Raw genomic sequence first — 16,431 nt, forward strand, 5'->3', positions numbered from 1 at the left:
CAATTTTGGGACGATATGATCGCCAAATGTGGTGCGATCTCTCTCTCCTTTCATTGAACAGCTTCCGGAGAGTGCCAAGACGGAAACGAGAAAGATTCTAGAAGAAGGGGAAAGAACTTCATCGGAAATTATAGATTGTGCAATGGACTTTGCTACAACGGCTTTTCGTGCCTTAACGGGATCAGCGGTCCTGAGGCGTCAAGGTTGGCTGAGATGTACCTGGTTTCGCCCAGAGGTACAGAATAAAATCCTGGACCTGAATTTTGATGGAGACATGCTGTTTGGCAAGCATGTAGATGACGCTTTGCAGGACATTAAAAAGGACACCGAAACAGCAAAATCCTTGGGCATGCTTCAATACCGAAAGGTGCCTTTCCGGGGTGCAAGAGGCAAAGGATTCTCTACTTATAGGGGAGGATATCAGCAACAATACTCCTCCTATTCGCAATCCTCTCAATCATTCAGGCCTCAGTACTCTCAGCGGCAAAATCAATCAACGTCTTTCTCTCGCCAATCTTCCAGAGGAAGACAGGGGCGTCAGGGTAGAGATACCTCTAAACGCAAATAGCGGCTTCCTGGCTCTGCCTACTGGTCCTTCATCTCTTGTTCCAAAGATAGGGGGAAGGATTACAAATGTTCTCGATTGCTGGAAGATCATAACAACAGATCAGTGAGTCCTACAGATCGTTCAATTTGGCCATACATTAGAATTCCAAAACCTACCACCTGCAAGAGCCCCTCGCGCCACAGAATTAAAACATCTGCACCTTCTCCGCCTCGAAGTCTCTCATTTACTCGCCAAGGGAGCGATAGAACCAGTGCCACTCTCGCAAAGAGGAAAAGGATTCAATTCTAGATTTTTTCTTATTCAGAAGACGGAAGAACAGTGGCGTGCAATCTTAGATCTGAGGGAGCTAAACACCTATCTCATAAAACTCTCCTTTCGGATGATCTCTCTTCAAGACGTCTTACGTCTTCTAAACCCAGGGGATTACATGGCGACTCTGGATCTCCAGGACGCAAGTTCCACGTTCCGATCCACCCAGCTCACAGGAAATTTTTACGCTTCACATTAGCCAAGAGCCACTTTCAGTTCAAGGTCCTGCCCTTCAGGCTCAGATCCGCTCCGCGGATTTTCAAAAAGGTATTGGCCCAGGTAGCCGCATTCTTAAGGAAACAATCGCTAGAAGTTGTCCCTTACCCTTAGTTGATAAAGGCACCATCTTCTCAGACAGCGTCAAAGGCAGTCGAGAATTGCATCCAACTTTCCATCCAACGATTGTATCAAAATGTGCATTGGTGATTTACTGCTGGCTACTCTGATACCAATCTGTACACCCATTTGTAAGGGTCTCCAAGTGTGTTCCCCCCGGTTCTGAGCCCCCCTCTGCCAACATGATCATACATGTGTTATATTGCCACAGTAACTTGCACCATGATGTGATATCTAATTACACATCCCAACATGAACCCCCCTGGCTGCCTTTGGTTGAACATCTGTCGCATAGCACTGCCATCATGGAGTAAACTATTTGTCCTAGCGGGCGCTCCTGACCTTCGTTTAGTTATGCTAGCACCTATGGAGTATATTAGTGAACTACATGTCCCACCATGCCGTTTTTCACTCATCGCGCGTTAAATAGACTCGGACACGCCCCCTATTCACTCGCGTTGCCAGTTTCTTGCCGCTTGGGTGCCTGATGCATAGCTCGATTGACTCGTCTAAAACGTAAGTCCCTTTTAAACAAAATTGTAAAGATCGAGCAAGCGCGATCCCGGTTCCTCACTAATTACTGCTCCCCTTTGGTTTCACAGTTGCCGAACTGCCGCGGCGGCCGCCGCTCGGGTTCGTGCATAGACTCAAATATCTGCTAACTAAGGTAGGATGCGTTTTCAACTTCTGCTAAAAACAGCTACGTGTGAAGACGTTAACCAGGGTCTTATAAGTTGGGATTGTAACTCGACGTGTTGTTTACTTTCCCTAGGCACATCATAACAGCAATTGATTTTATGCGCATCAGCACCCTATACACTCTTTAGTGTTTTAAACATCAAGGTATGTGCCCATAGTCCATTTCCTTTGGTACACGGAGGCTCAGAGTGTCTTATAAATAACAGAGACTAACTAGGGTTTATATCATCTTATTCACAGGGAGTATCCTGATATTCCAAGCATAAGGTATTTGCTTGTTTCCTTACAGTGTTTGAGTTTCAGTGAGGTCAGCCTTTCATTGATACAATTTTTTAAAATTCACAGCGACAACGACCCCCCAATCCTTGTCCTGAGGAGAACCCTTAACCTACTAAACGGGTTCGAAACGCGTCGGCGTCCTGCTCCACCCAGATACTGAACCACCAGGGCATAATAGGAATATAACTCACACAAATTCTACACTGCTGCATAGTTTTGTGTCTTCCTATTTTTTGCACCATATGATAAATTAAAAATGCTTATCTAGTGGTGGTGGAAACAAGTAGGCTAGTTTGTAATCTTGCTTGTCCACTTGCTCATTTTCATCCAGGATTGGTGCCTCAACAAACATAACTTTTTGAGGCATTGCACAGTTGTTTATATCTATTGTTATCACAATTGTTATATGTGTATGTTTTGATCCAATGTATTGTATATGGTTTTTTCAATGCACTTGTGAACTTCTGTAAATGTGGTGTTTTTCCCCCCTGATGCCAAAATATTTGTTCAAGATCCTTTTTCATAAAATACAAGTGATTAATCACAAATGGTTTGTCAGCCTAGCAATTAATTATACTAGGTGTGCATTTGTTTCTATTAATTTATACTGTCCGGCACTGTGGTTTGTTTGTTTCATAAGAGTGGTCCAAGCCGGTCAGAGACAGGACCCAGCCTTCCCCTCTTTTTTCTTCTACTCTGATACAAAGCATGGGAATCTATGAAAGTTCCAGTTCTGGGGCAAGAAAACAAGTTACTTACCTGTAACTTTGGTTCCCCAGTATTGGTAATTTTTATAGATTCCCATGCGCCCACCCTCCTCCCCGGGGAAAGCTCAGCCTTCAGCAAAAGTGGTTACTGTTACACAACGACTGCGAAAATCTGAGTCTCTCTGGCTCTCGCCTGAGGGTTCTTTGGGGTGAGGCTAATCTGATTGGTTGTTGCAGAGTTTTGGTCTCTTTTACGAAAAGAGGGAGATAGGCTACAAAAGGAGATGAGGTCTAGGCCTTACTTTCTCTTTTGTACATACTGCTGGTATTTTTCTATTTACTGAGGCTCCCAGGCTGACGACGGGGAATGATACTAAGCATGGGAATCTATGAAAATTACCAATACTGGGGAACCAAAGTTACAGGTAAGTAACTTGTTTTCTTCAGTAGCACCACTTAGCAAACCTAACACTGACAAGGATGCCAGACCAGCCTGTGAGTTTGCTAAAAAACAAACAAACACGGAATAAATCTAAACAGCAACAGAAAGGTAAACCTCATGGAGTTCTCCACCCCCTGAGTCCTCTGAGAGATGGTACGATTTTTGTGATCGCACTAAAATCAAGACTCCACACAGGTTGCAGTTTCCTGATACACGTTCTCCTCGTTTCTTTCAAGAATCATCTGACCAGCAGTGCTACAGAGGAGGGCGATTTGCATGCAGACAAGAAAGTACGTGAAACTGCTCGTCTGACATAAAGATAAAGAAGGAAGACGAGGCTCCTCAATATAAAGCCCTGTTATAGAAAGAAAAAAAAAGTGCCAGCTTTGACTGCTTAATATGCCCCAGACTGGGAGAACCATGTTCCTGAACAGGAGTTCGGTGGTGACTCTCCTCGAGTCATCATAGATTGTAGAAATCTCAAGGAGTTTCCGGTAGTAAGAGCAACTGATACGTTTGTTACAGTCGAAACCACAGATACATGCTTAGCCCCTCTAGACATATTAAATCATTAAGATATTTTAATGAAGGGTGACGTTCAATGCACCATTTAAACGATATTTCTGGACAACTTTACTACATCTAATGACAGCCTCTTGGTGGAGGTCTATTGGCCCCCACCATTTGTCCTTGCATCCCCCAAAGGGGAGGATGTGATCATTCCTACCTTTCCCCACCTTGTCCCTGACTGGGTTAAATAAGCGTATGCATCCGAATCGGCCCTTCTACTTTACCCTAATCATGTAGGTTGGGATAAAGATTCCCCTTATTGTGTTATTCCTCTACGGTTCACACCCTAGGCGCAACCACAATATCCTACTAAAGGGGATGCAAAAGCGCCTGTTAAAGATATTCTCTCCCAATTGGAGTACCAGGGAGTAGTTGAACCCTATGTTTCTCAGATGAATAACACTCATTTTACTGTTTTCAAAACCAGATCATCACATAGTCTCAGATTATAGACATTTGAATAGTCATACACGCACTTTTGTGGTACAAACCACGCACAGTACAGCACTCATTAACAATGTAGTCCGTAAAAATACAATACCACCATGGACATTTCCAACGGTTTCTTCAGTCACAGTTTGGCTCCTGAGAGCCAAGACTAGTTCCCTTCAAGCGCTTTGGGTTTTAAAATGTGCTATGTACAACTTCCTTTGGGCTATAAGAACAACCTAGGAGTTTTTGTGGCCTGAATGGTATCAATTCTTCATGACATTGACCCTGACACTCTGTCCTATGTAGACGATATATACTTGACTGACGATGAATTAAATCCCCACTTTGACAGAGTAGAACGCATAATTTTGTGATTTGCTGAACTTGGCTACAAGTTCAAGTTTAAAAAGTCTTCTATAGCTTTCGAATATAAACTTACACATGAGGGAAAAGTCTTGCCCCTCACTTTTTGGAGAAATTTGTACAATTGCAACCTCCAAACACACTTAAAAATTGCAGTCCATGCTAGGATTTGTGAATTTCGGCAGAACATACATAATTGAATATGCACATCGCATTACACCTGTTTATGCATGAAAACGCCCTGATTTTTCCACTTCATGTTGAACATCAGAACACACAGATGCACTCTCATCTTTTCAGTCTAACCTACTAGAAACATGCCACTTGCATACCTGTGTCTATTACACGAATCTGGTCATTTGGATTTTAGCAGGTGCAATTGGATTTACATATATCACCTTTAACGAGGGTGATTCAGTGCCGATTGCATAGAAATCACATTTATATTCTGAGGCAGAAATGCGTTTTGCTTCCACTGAGAAAATACTGACTGCCATGCAGATGGCCATCCTTAAAGAACAGCCACTTGCTCAAGAGAAACTCTTTATTGTTCTTACTTCTCTGCCAGCCTTAGAAGCTAGTATTCCAAATGCTACAGCCCTGCATCCTCAATGGATTTAGTGGGTAACATCCGTGACAACTGTTGATGTAGACATCTTCTTTGACCCTTATTTGTTTTGCAGACAAAATCATTTCTCCAGTATGAGCATGTTTTCCCTCCACCATCTGCTCTTTTGCCTCTTGATCAGTATAAATGTATTATTTATACTGCCGGGTCAACTCAGCCTGCTATAAGTTCTAAGCAGCAATATTGCGCCATAATTTTTGGTTTCATGTTAGATGGCGTTTTCTACCCTCAAACACCTTGCACACATTCTCTAGCAGACTGCACTGCGCTGTTGGCTAAACTGAAGGCTTTGCTTCTGGCAATTGAAAATAAGGATCCCGAATTCCCCAGGCTCATTGTGTGTGATTTGTGTTACTGTGTACAGTCCTTTAATGATGATCTACATTATTGGCAACAAAATGGATTCAAAGGGTAGCACAATCAATCATAAACTGCTTTGGCTTAAAATGTCAGACCTAAAGGCTTGGTTGCCACAAACTCATGCAATACATACACTGAGTCATCAGTGTGTGGGAGCAAACGCTGTAGGAAATTTACTGATTGATAAAGCAGCCAAATCTGCAGTAGCCATAGCTAAAATGGCAGAAGTTACATACTCTAAAACACATATAGATAACAAAATAATGGCATCCATAAATGCCATTGAGAACGGTGGCCCTTTGCCAAAGGATTTTCCTTCTAAATACTCTTTATCATTTAAATGACCAGAATGTTCCTTTTGTAGCTAATCCTGGAGTTTGCAATTCCTTAATTACCGACCGCAGACAAGCTTTGGTTGTAGCAGCACACAAAGGACTTGTTTCCGCACATGCGGGAGTGGCAGCCACAACTTTGCTGTTACAGCGACTTTATTGGTGGCAAGGCTTATACCAACAGACCAAGAAACATGTCCTATGTTGTGACATCTGCCAACAGATTAAAAGCTCCACTGTGGTTCGCCCACCCCAGGCACGCCTCTTAATTTCCAACAAGCATTTTGGCTGCATTTACCTGGATCATTGTGGTCCACTAATTTCAGATACTGCGGTTAAGTTGCAGATGATTCTTGCTCTAGGTTCCTCTGGGTTTGGCCACAGCGCTCGGCTGACGCTCAAACCGTTATTAAAGTCTTCCAAGTCTTTGTCGGTTCATATTCATGTAGTGCATTCCATTCGGACCAGAGTCCTGCTTTCGCTTCTAAAGTGTACTGTGATTCGATGATGTCCTATTGGATACAGTTGCATTATTCTTCTCCATACAGCCCAGTGGGCAATTCTGTTGTGGAAAGAATGTACCGTGACTTGAATGGCCAGAGTATCGGGTACTTCTATTGGTTGCTTGACCCATCTCTATGGGGTTAAACAAGCTCTTAATACTCTCTCTAAAATATCTCTGGGTGAGAGGACCCCATACGAAATGTTTTTTGACATCAATATCTATGTTCCAGACCTTGATGGTCCAAACATTGTGGCATCTGCCACAGTCTTTAAGTAGATAACCATTGTGCTATCTTCCAGGACCTACAAAAGGTCTTTGACGTTCAATCAAGTAAACATTTTCCCACTTCTCCCTCTCCGAGTGTAGTCAAACATACACCAATTTTCAGCTGGCTTCCAAAAGTTGGAGATCTGGTTTGGGAGAAGGTGGTGATTAAAAAGGAGTTTGGTCCATCCTACCGTGCTCTTGTCCCGGTCCTTGGCTCACAAGGTACAAGAACTTCCTGGTTTTAAGGGCACACACTTTGTCTCCATTGAACATTTCAAACTACACAATGTGGCATTTCTAAATAGTATGCCACAAGGTGTTAGTGCTCCTCCACAAGACTTTCCTATGCTGCCGCTGAGCACCACAGATGCGGATTCTCCCAAGCTTGGAGGGGCGAGGCTGAGTCCTCCGCCTACAACATGACCGAAGGTTTAACTGTTTCTACTATTGCTTCTTCTAAAGCTGATGTTCTTTATACTGATCCACCATGGGGAATCCCTCTGTGTAGAATTTTCCAAGTCATATTACTGAATCCCAGACACCAGTGTTTCAGCTTAGTACGTACGGGTGCTACATGGATCAAGATGAATTTTCTTCAGATAGTTCTGTTCTGCATCCCCCTCCGAAATAGTTTTGTGTTTCTATTTAATGGTTGAAACACATTTCTCTAGTCCCACCCTGGATATATCTATGGATCATACTCTCTTTGCTTGCTTGTTTGTTCCTGTAGATTGGAGTAGTGACTGTTTTTTTCCTATTGATCAATGGCCACTACCTCCTGGGACGTTCGGCTACGGAACTGGTCGGCGGGTGTGGGCCCCCCATCCTTCTTCGCATAAACCAAAAAGAGACTTGTCCCTCATCAATATATCAGCCATTCCAGTGACTGATAGGATTGTAAGGGATAAAGTTCCTTTCAGTTTATGCGGCTTATGTAGACCTAGTGAACAAAATGTTGTCGGGTCCAAAGAATAGAAACCTTATTTCGAGCCGGCTTATTTCCCCCACAAATGACCTTCTTGAATGAAACCATCCAGCAGTGTACGTGTGTGAGTTTGACAAACATTAAAGAAATGAAAGCCTGAAAAATTCCCTCTATTGTAGTGTGGAGAAGTGTGGCTCTCTGTGTGGAGAAGTGTGGCTCACTGGTTAGAGGAGGCAGACCTGGAAGCAGAGGTCAGCCCGGGACCAGGGTTCAATTCCCGGCTCGGCAGGGTCTTGGGTCCTAAATTGTCCATGGACTCGACAATTCTCACTCCGGTGCCTACTCGATTCATGGGTTCAGACTCTGCGACTCTGGGCAATAGCTTGCTTAATCTCCACAACGGCCCCTCGCAGTGGGATGCCTGGCTTTCACCTTGTGGATACCCTGCCGGAGTTATCTCACAGGGGAATACCAGGACGGGTTCCCTAAGCAAGCGCTTAGATACCGGGTCGGTGATTTGCGCTATATAAATACATGTACATTTACATTTACATTTACATTGCCCATTTCGATAACTGGTGAAGTTTGAGAAATTACTCTGAAGAACAACTAAATGTCATGGTCAGAAAGGTAAATTCAACTCCACACTTTTAGGTCCTAACATTTTTTTCCAGTGTATTTGGAGGAATTAGGCTGCTGTTATTCCTCATTTGCAGCATTCTCTTTCCGCTTCTCCGCAACGGATGTTCTTTTTGCGGCTCCTCTGGAACTACAACCACTCTAACACTATCCAGAGCATATGCTTCAGATTTGTGGAATCTTTCTACTGCAAGAATAGGATCTTGATTGGTCCTTAACATTCCGGCCTGCCTGTTTTACCTGCGTACAACCCATGTTCCACTGTCTCCGGTGCCCCTTTGAATGGGCACTGGATATTTACCTGGCCTCGCAGACACACGCTACCTTGGACATTGAAGTGCTAACGAGTCCCTTAGCGATCCATTTTCAGGACTGTCCCTTGCGTTTGCGACTTTTCCACAATGCGAGGTTTGAACCACTCACCTTCAAAGAAATATGTGTATCAGCACATGAATCACGGAATACAGGCTATACAAACACTGATACAGGTTGGGCAGTAATTATTTCAGCATCGGCTAGAAGCAAGGATCATGCCTGTTCTTTGGAACTTGGGCCACTTTGGAACTTGGGCCATTGATCAATCATCTTTTGCTGAATAAGGCTCCATTATGGAGTCCCTGGCTTTTGAAATGGCGAGTGATGCAAAGGATTCCTCTGAAGCACCATGATTGGATTAATTTTTTCAAAAAGTTATGCTTTGAGTTTATTTTATTATCACGTTCATATAATTTAGCGCTTTCTATTGTATTATCCTGATCAATTGAAGGGTGTTGTGTGTTTCTTGCATGACCCATTGTCATTTTTCCTATGTTAGCCCTAATTGTGCATGTTATTGCCGCTTTTATTTTGCACACAATGCTACGTAGTGCTGTTGTTATTGTGCCACGTTGCATTTTCACACAGAACCTGCACGTTTTTGTGTTTTATTCATTTACTGGGATTTAATCTGTACAGCAGCAGACCAGGTCAAACAACAGTGCCCTTTGTTATTCACTCTGGTCAGACACTAGCACCTACACATAACAAGAGAATGCAGCTGCTGTTTCTGAATACACATTTCTTGTTATATAACTGAGGCCAGGGGTTCGGAAAAAAACACACTGAGTGAAGGACTGAAGCAAGGGTGCCTCGTCAGCTGCGATGCAGAACATCCACCTATATATGCTAAGGTACGGAGTCCACCACTAAAATAAATATATATATATATATATATATATATATATATATATATATATATATATATATTCCACCATTCCCGGTTGTTCCTGGTTTCAAAATTGCCGCGAGCCTGCGCGGGTGGCGGACACCCTTTCAATAAAATCACTTTATGCATCCAGAAGCACTGCGTGTTTTTCTACGAAATTGGAGGAAAAGCATTGAGAGAGAGAGATATATATATATATATAATTTATTCAACTTCAGTAGAAAGGCGGGAGGTTTAGGCTAATCTGTCTTGTAACATGACAGGGCTTTTTATGGTACATGGTCTGATAGCCATGTTAATGATATTTGTAGTATGCATTTGTTTTTTAATTGTGGCGCAAATACTGCATCTTAGAGCACAATAGTTTTAATAAATATTATAAATTTCCTTTGTGTCTCTTGTTTATCTTATCATAGACCAGTACGATTGAGAGAGAGGAATGATGTGTCCAGTTACCATGGTCCCTGAGAGGGTCGCGAGTGTTGTGTTCTGGGGTGCCAATTCGCCAGTTTCTTTGGAAAGGTTCGAAAGGCAAGTGAGGCACTAAAGCTTGCTGGACTCGGGCTCATATATACCGAGGTGATTTGATGACTCAGTCCCTACGTTCTGACATTTTGTGGTCCCAAGCATAGTTCTGTTCCTGAGCAGAATTCCTACAACAACCTAAAACAGCATTGCCTCATCTATTTGGCTTGCCATGGATGTCTATAATTTTAGAGAGAGATGGTCTCTTAATTACAAAAGCACCTGTATACATTCCAGCTCTTATACAGCTACCATTTGGGCTTCAAACCTCAATAGGCAATAGAAGCTGTCCTTGTTGCTCTAAAGGATGACATGCTCTGATCTGTCAACCCCATTTGATACAATTGACCACAAACCTCTTAATCAGTTCTCATCTGTAGCTTATATTTCACAACATGCACTAAGATGATTCCAGTCCTTTTTGATAGGAAGAAGGAACTAAATGTGTCCAGCGTGACCCATTATAATTGCCATTGATTAAGGTTAATGTGAAATCCCATTCTTCATTAAACTTTTTTTCAGAATTCTTAATTCCAGCAATCTGCATTTCCACTCCTACACTGATGACAAGCAAATGTATTTGCAATCCAGACGACCACAGTTTAGCCTTTTGTTTTAAGTGCAAATTAAATTGGAATTTTCAATGAGAATTTTCAGTTGTTACAATTACAACTTCATTACTTGTATCTCAGCAACATAATTTCCATTTGTTAAGCATGTCTTGCAATAGCATGTAACAGCAAAAGCTGAAGAACAGACAACAGAACCACTTTCACTAAAGTTTCTTCTCCTGCCCCCGTGATTCCTCCCCCTCAATTTGCATATGATGTTGATTCATAAGTTAACCTTGCTCAATCTGTTACAGATCTTTCTATAGTCCTCACTCCTCTTGTAAAGTCTGCACAGAACCTCTGATAGTTTCTGTTTTACTGGATTAGTTTTATGCAATAAAATCTGAATGAAAAGAGGTGACCTTGGGCCTACCATAGTGGCTCGAAAGGGCTCCTTTTGGGTGGCAATCCTAAAATAAGGGAGTTGAAGTAATTACCAGCTTCCTTCAGGCTGTTTGACCTATCAATATACCAAAGAAGTATAAAACCCAGGGATTATCTGGAAAGATAATCTGAATCTTGATGCACTAATGACACAGTTAATCTGATGAAGCAGATCAAACATACTATCCCTTTATTGATAAGAAAACTCATTGGATGATTGTTGGAGCACTTATAAATTCAAAGCTTTACTGCTGCAGTGCTCTGTTGTGGTTTACTTCCCTAGTACTAAATCGTTATTGTTCAAAATGAGCTCTGTCTTAACTCTCAACATCAAGAAGACTATAAGGATTTCAAGGGGCATTAGAGCCTTAAGTTGGTTACCAGCTAAAGATCAGATCTCCTTTAAGATTCTTGCCTTAACTTATACATGCCCTAACAAATCTCTGCAAATGGCCCAAGGAAAAAAACACCCTTCCATATCTGAAATGAAGACATACCAAAATATAAAATTAACAGAATAAGACAAGAACGCCAAACTGCTCTCTCTGGTAGCATATCCATTGCAATATGTTGATGTGACAATAGATACATAGCCAAAAATGACAGCTCCACCTTTATCTTCTGCTATTTATTTACTCCGTCCATGATCTGATACCAGCCTGGAGATCATGGGATTGTATGCGATTATACAGTTACTCAGCAGCTAACAGTACAAAGCTTTTAACACATTAGAATGTTTGAGATCGGTCAGTATCTTGAAGGTAACAATGTAGTTCTAAAGAAGAATATGAGTTCCTTTTCTGTGATTATTATGAAAACCAGTTCATTCTCCCACTTCCAGATATATGTACTGTTAATGGGCCATCGCTTACTGTCATATCACTAGCTCAGCTCAGCTCAGGATCAGAGCCCAGGCCTTTGTCACCCTGGTGTGCCAAGTTAATTACCTTTTCTCCAGCAGCAGGAACAAAGCCCTCCCCACATGAAGGGAGCACATAGCAGTGCTTCACTCAGCTCCTGAGAAGGAAAGGAAGGGGTGGGGATGAAGATACTGCATCCATCTATCAGCTGTCAGACTGTACCAGGGATTGGTCGGCATAAGACTTCTGATCAAAGGAGGGAGCCCAGCCTCTGGAGCCAAAACAGGATGGGGCTCCTCTTTGAAGATTTGGTGGAAAAGAACCTGTCACTGATAACAGCATGGGGCTGAGTCGAGGCCCCCAGACGAGATGTGACCAGTGACTCGTTGGTGATGCCATTTTGAATTGTCCCCGCATGCTGTGCAGGTGGATTGGGACAGGGACGGAAAAGCGATGTGGCACCCTAGGATTGGCCGGGGTTGTCTGGCTTCTAGAAATCTCCGACTCCACTTCAAAGATTTTGCACAAGGCGGAGAGCTCTCTCTCTTGGTTGTGTTTTTCTGATGGACACTGGGACTGAAGGAGGTAGTCCTGGACAGCTGGAAGGAGGAACCCCCTGATATTCACCTTGACTAAGGACTCTGACTACAATTACCCCCAGAATCAGTGGGGCTCTTGCCAGGACCAGGGAAGTTAGTCCCCTTGCACCCCTGAGTATCAGTTGGGGGAAGAATTGGGCTTCTGCGCCAAGAGCGAGAGAAGCCCTAGAGGAGAAAGAGGAGACTGGTTGAGCCAGGAGTCTTAAGAAAAGGGCTCCCCCATTTTTTTTCTTTTTTTTAATTCATAATGCTTTTTCCTCTTTGAACTAGCTCTGTTGTTCTGTAATTCACAATACGGTATTAAAGTGTATAGATGGTCCATCCAGTAGCGGCTCCTGTACGGAGTGCTGCGGAGCAGTAGGGAGGCGTGAGGGGTAGTAAACTACAGCACACTGCCGAAGCAAGGTAAGTAGATTACATTGCACATGCTGCAACGCCAAATGGCGATGCAGAGGGAGCAGTGTAATTCGTTTTATTTATTTATTTATGTACTTACCTCGGTTCAGTCGTGTGTCGTAGTTAATTTCCCCCCACCCTGCCCTTCCCCCGCCTCGCCCGCAGCACTCCCACCAGGAGCCGCTACTGGGTCCATGCTGCACTGGACATCAGTATGAACTTAATCCTCTTCACAAGTGTGGCTTACCACCTGCCTGCTCGATTGTGGCATCTGTGGTCATTATCGAACATTGTCCTACCGTGCAATATGTTTAAACTACAATAAAGGGCATAAAAAAACAGCTCCGTTGTTACCATTGTATGTATCTGCTATTCAGTTGTAAAGTGTGCTAATACTTTCTTAGTACAGGAGTGTTATAAGAATCATTAAATACAACAGACAAGGATTGTCGACCCCTTGTGTCTCACATGTTGCACAGACTCTTCAGTTTTATACATTGCTACTCCCTCAGTCTCATTTAGGGTTCCATATTGTGGTAGTTCATGCTGCTTCTCCAGCCATTCCCTCAGAAAGCCTTTGTGGTTCAATACTTAGAACCCACCTTCGAAGACACCCTGTCTCCAGAATTTCCACCTTAGGGAAATGACCCTCACATTGTTTAGATCACGAGATCCTCTTTGCGACTTAATGGCATTTTGTTCTCCCTAATTGAAATTAGATTAATTCCCTAAATGCCTGTTATTTCAGAAGGCAATTTCAGGGATCTCTTCTTCTGTCAGAATCTCAGAATCATGTGATGTGATGGCGAGGAGGGTAATGCAGTTCTAATGACCGGGGAGATTTCCTTCTGAATTTCTCACCTTAATTCAAAGAAACTAGAATCTTTGCCTCCCCTTTTTCCATAGTTTTTTTTTTTACACATTCAGGCATTACCTGCAGCATTCCCAAGTAACCCATACCTTTATTGAGGTGAGATATCAACCATGGAGCTAATTATGACCCCCTCAGAAAAATTGTGAGGTGTTCCAACTAGGCTCCAGTAACTACATCTACTAACATTTGTGTTCTTGCTGATCAGCCCAGACTCAGTATAGCCATGGCACAGTGGGCAAAGTTGACCTCCTGACTTAAAAATCTTTCCTGGTTATCACCCTGTCCTGGAACAGTGTCCGCTGCCCTAATGTCCCTCTCTGGTGCTATGGTGTCTTAGCATCCAACAGTACCCTGCCCTCACCACCACATTGTTCTCAAAGATGCAAGACCCATTGGCCATTTTCCTGATGTCAAGAGGCCCTAACAACAGCTGAAGGGGGGCGGTAGGGGGCAATGGGTCAGCCTCCTGTGTCTTCCTCAAGTGTGTCTCTGGGGGTGAGTGCGATACATCGGCCGAATCAATGTGAACTCCTCCACACCAGCCCTCTGAATTATTTTCCCAGCCGGGCGTAACATTCCCTAGGAATTTGTCAGTCAACCCTGGAGCCTGTAAGGAGAGCATCCATCATGCTCCTCTGCTGACTTACTCTTGAAGCCTGAATAAAATGTAAGCTTGCATGCATCACTTATAAGGCCATACACTTCAACAAACCTGAATATGAGCTCCCAAATATCGAAAGACCTGGAGGCAAAAAGAATTGGAGTAGTTTACAGAATCTTTATGTAGAAATCAAGAGATGTAATATCCTAAGAGAATTATCCCAAGCCTTTTTTGGTTCTGTGAAAATAATTTGAAACTCTTTGCCTATAGGGATTAGGATTAGACAGATTTTTTAGGTTTCGCCCTGGCCGTAGCACCTGCGAAGCAGGTGCTCCGCCCAGGGCGAAATCTTATGATCTCCAGTATGGGGCTTCGTCACGCCTCTGTCTTCCATTGGCTAGCTCCATAAATGGAGGCTAGCCATTGGAAGAGATTGGCTGTCGATCACACTTTCCCTGTGAAAACGCGATTCGGGGGCATTTCTGTGTCTTTTTTTAAGTCCCGCCCTCTCCTCTTCCAATTGGCTGGAACTTTACCTTCCAGCCAATGGGAAGGGGAGAGCGCGAAAAACACGCCCCGACTCTGCCGGCCGGGACACCCCCGTGACGTCATTCCCCGGGCCGCGCTGTGATTGGCTGCCAGCCCGGCACCTGACTTGTTTATATCGCCATTGATCACAGACTTGGAAAAGGAGCCATTCGCATCAGTTATTTACAAACGCTAGTACACCCGTGATTAGCAGGCAAGTGTACCAAATGCCGAAAACGCTCTCTTCAGCATTAACAAAAATGTTATTTGAAACCAAAATTTTGTATAGCTTCCGGGATTATGCCAATAAGAAATGTCACGAATTATATGCGCGCGCTAGTTGTTACGTGACGTTCTGTAGTTTAAAGCCTTCCTATTAGTTCATTCTATTTTGGAACTGATGTCCTTCGTTTATGTCTACACAAAGCTGGCTCTTTCCAAACCCTCACACAAGTGCACCGGGTGAATGGGGCGGCCGACTTTGGAAAAGGGCTTTCAGTCTTCCGCAAGAGGAGGAGTCTGGCTCTTGTTTAATAATTTTGTTTTTATCCCGTTCCCGACCCCCCCCCTCCCGCTCTCCTTGTGCCCGTTCCCGCCCCTGCCCCCCCTCCCGCACCACTTGTAAATGCTCCCGCCCCCCCTAAAGTTTTACTCTTGCATTAACGCAGTTCTACTCTAGGCTCAGAAGCACTCGTGCGCAATGTCCCCGTCGCCATGACAACTCAGAGTCACTCTATCGGTTGTGAGCAACGGCGCAGGAAGTGGTTTGCGGTGTCCAACAGGAAGTAAACTTAGTGTTTGCCACTTGCCAGCACTGTAGCCGGTGCACAGGAACTGTCACCTCCTCTCTCGCGCAGGACAGGAGAGTGCCCTGACATAGGTGCGAATAATTAGACTTGAAAGCACATTTTAAAAACAGAACCAGGAAACTCTGCTTCCTGTGGCTGTTTCACCAGATGTTTATGAGGCGTCGTCTTGCAGGTGCGTGTTAGTTGGCCTCCCAAAGTCACTGTACCTGTGTAAAATGAAAGTGTGAACTGGGGTAGCTGTCGGGACCTCTTAAGTGCTCCGTGCTCACAATTAAGGACTCGGCTTTGCAGAGAAACAAAGTGCGACCCGACAGCAGTTTAGATTGGGAGATGCCGTTCAACAATATGGGTTCTCACTATCTCTGCTCATTCGTCAGTACAAAGGGAACTGCGGCAGGACTGTCCATTGTCAATATAACATTTTGATTCGGTTCTGAAACATTGGGCAAACTGCGAAGAATGGCTTAGACAAGATGGCCCGCATTTTATCAAAATATGGCAACAACGTTATACGGTAGTTTAAAAACTCACATTTAGAAATCTCTGCTGCTTCAATCGCCTCTTTAGTCTCTAGCCTTGCTCAAAAACAAGCTCAAGACCAACCCCTCTGGCCGTGAGATGCCACAATCTAAGATAACTTCATGTAACGAATGTTGATCTGTTATATGGCTGCAATGTG

At 43.6% G+C, this 16,431-nt stretch overlaps 1 protein-coding gene across 5 annotated transcripts in view; it reads left to right on the forward strand.

The window, feature by feature from the left end:
- Positions 1–16,431, forward strand: part of DNMT3A (DNA methyltransferase 3 alpha) — a 1,977,379-nt gene that overhangs the window by 1,156,050 nt on the left and 804,898 nt on the right. The gene's annotated exons all lie outside the window — the stretch shown is intronic.

The sequence above is a fragment of the Lissotriton vulgaris genome, chromosome 6 (genome assembly GCF_964263255.1).
Source record: "Lissotriton vulgaris chromosome 6, aLisVul1.2, whole genome shotgun sequence".
Lineage (NCBI taxonomy): Eukaryota > Metazoa > Chordata > Amphibia > Caudata > Salamandridae > Lissotriton > Lissotriton vulgaris.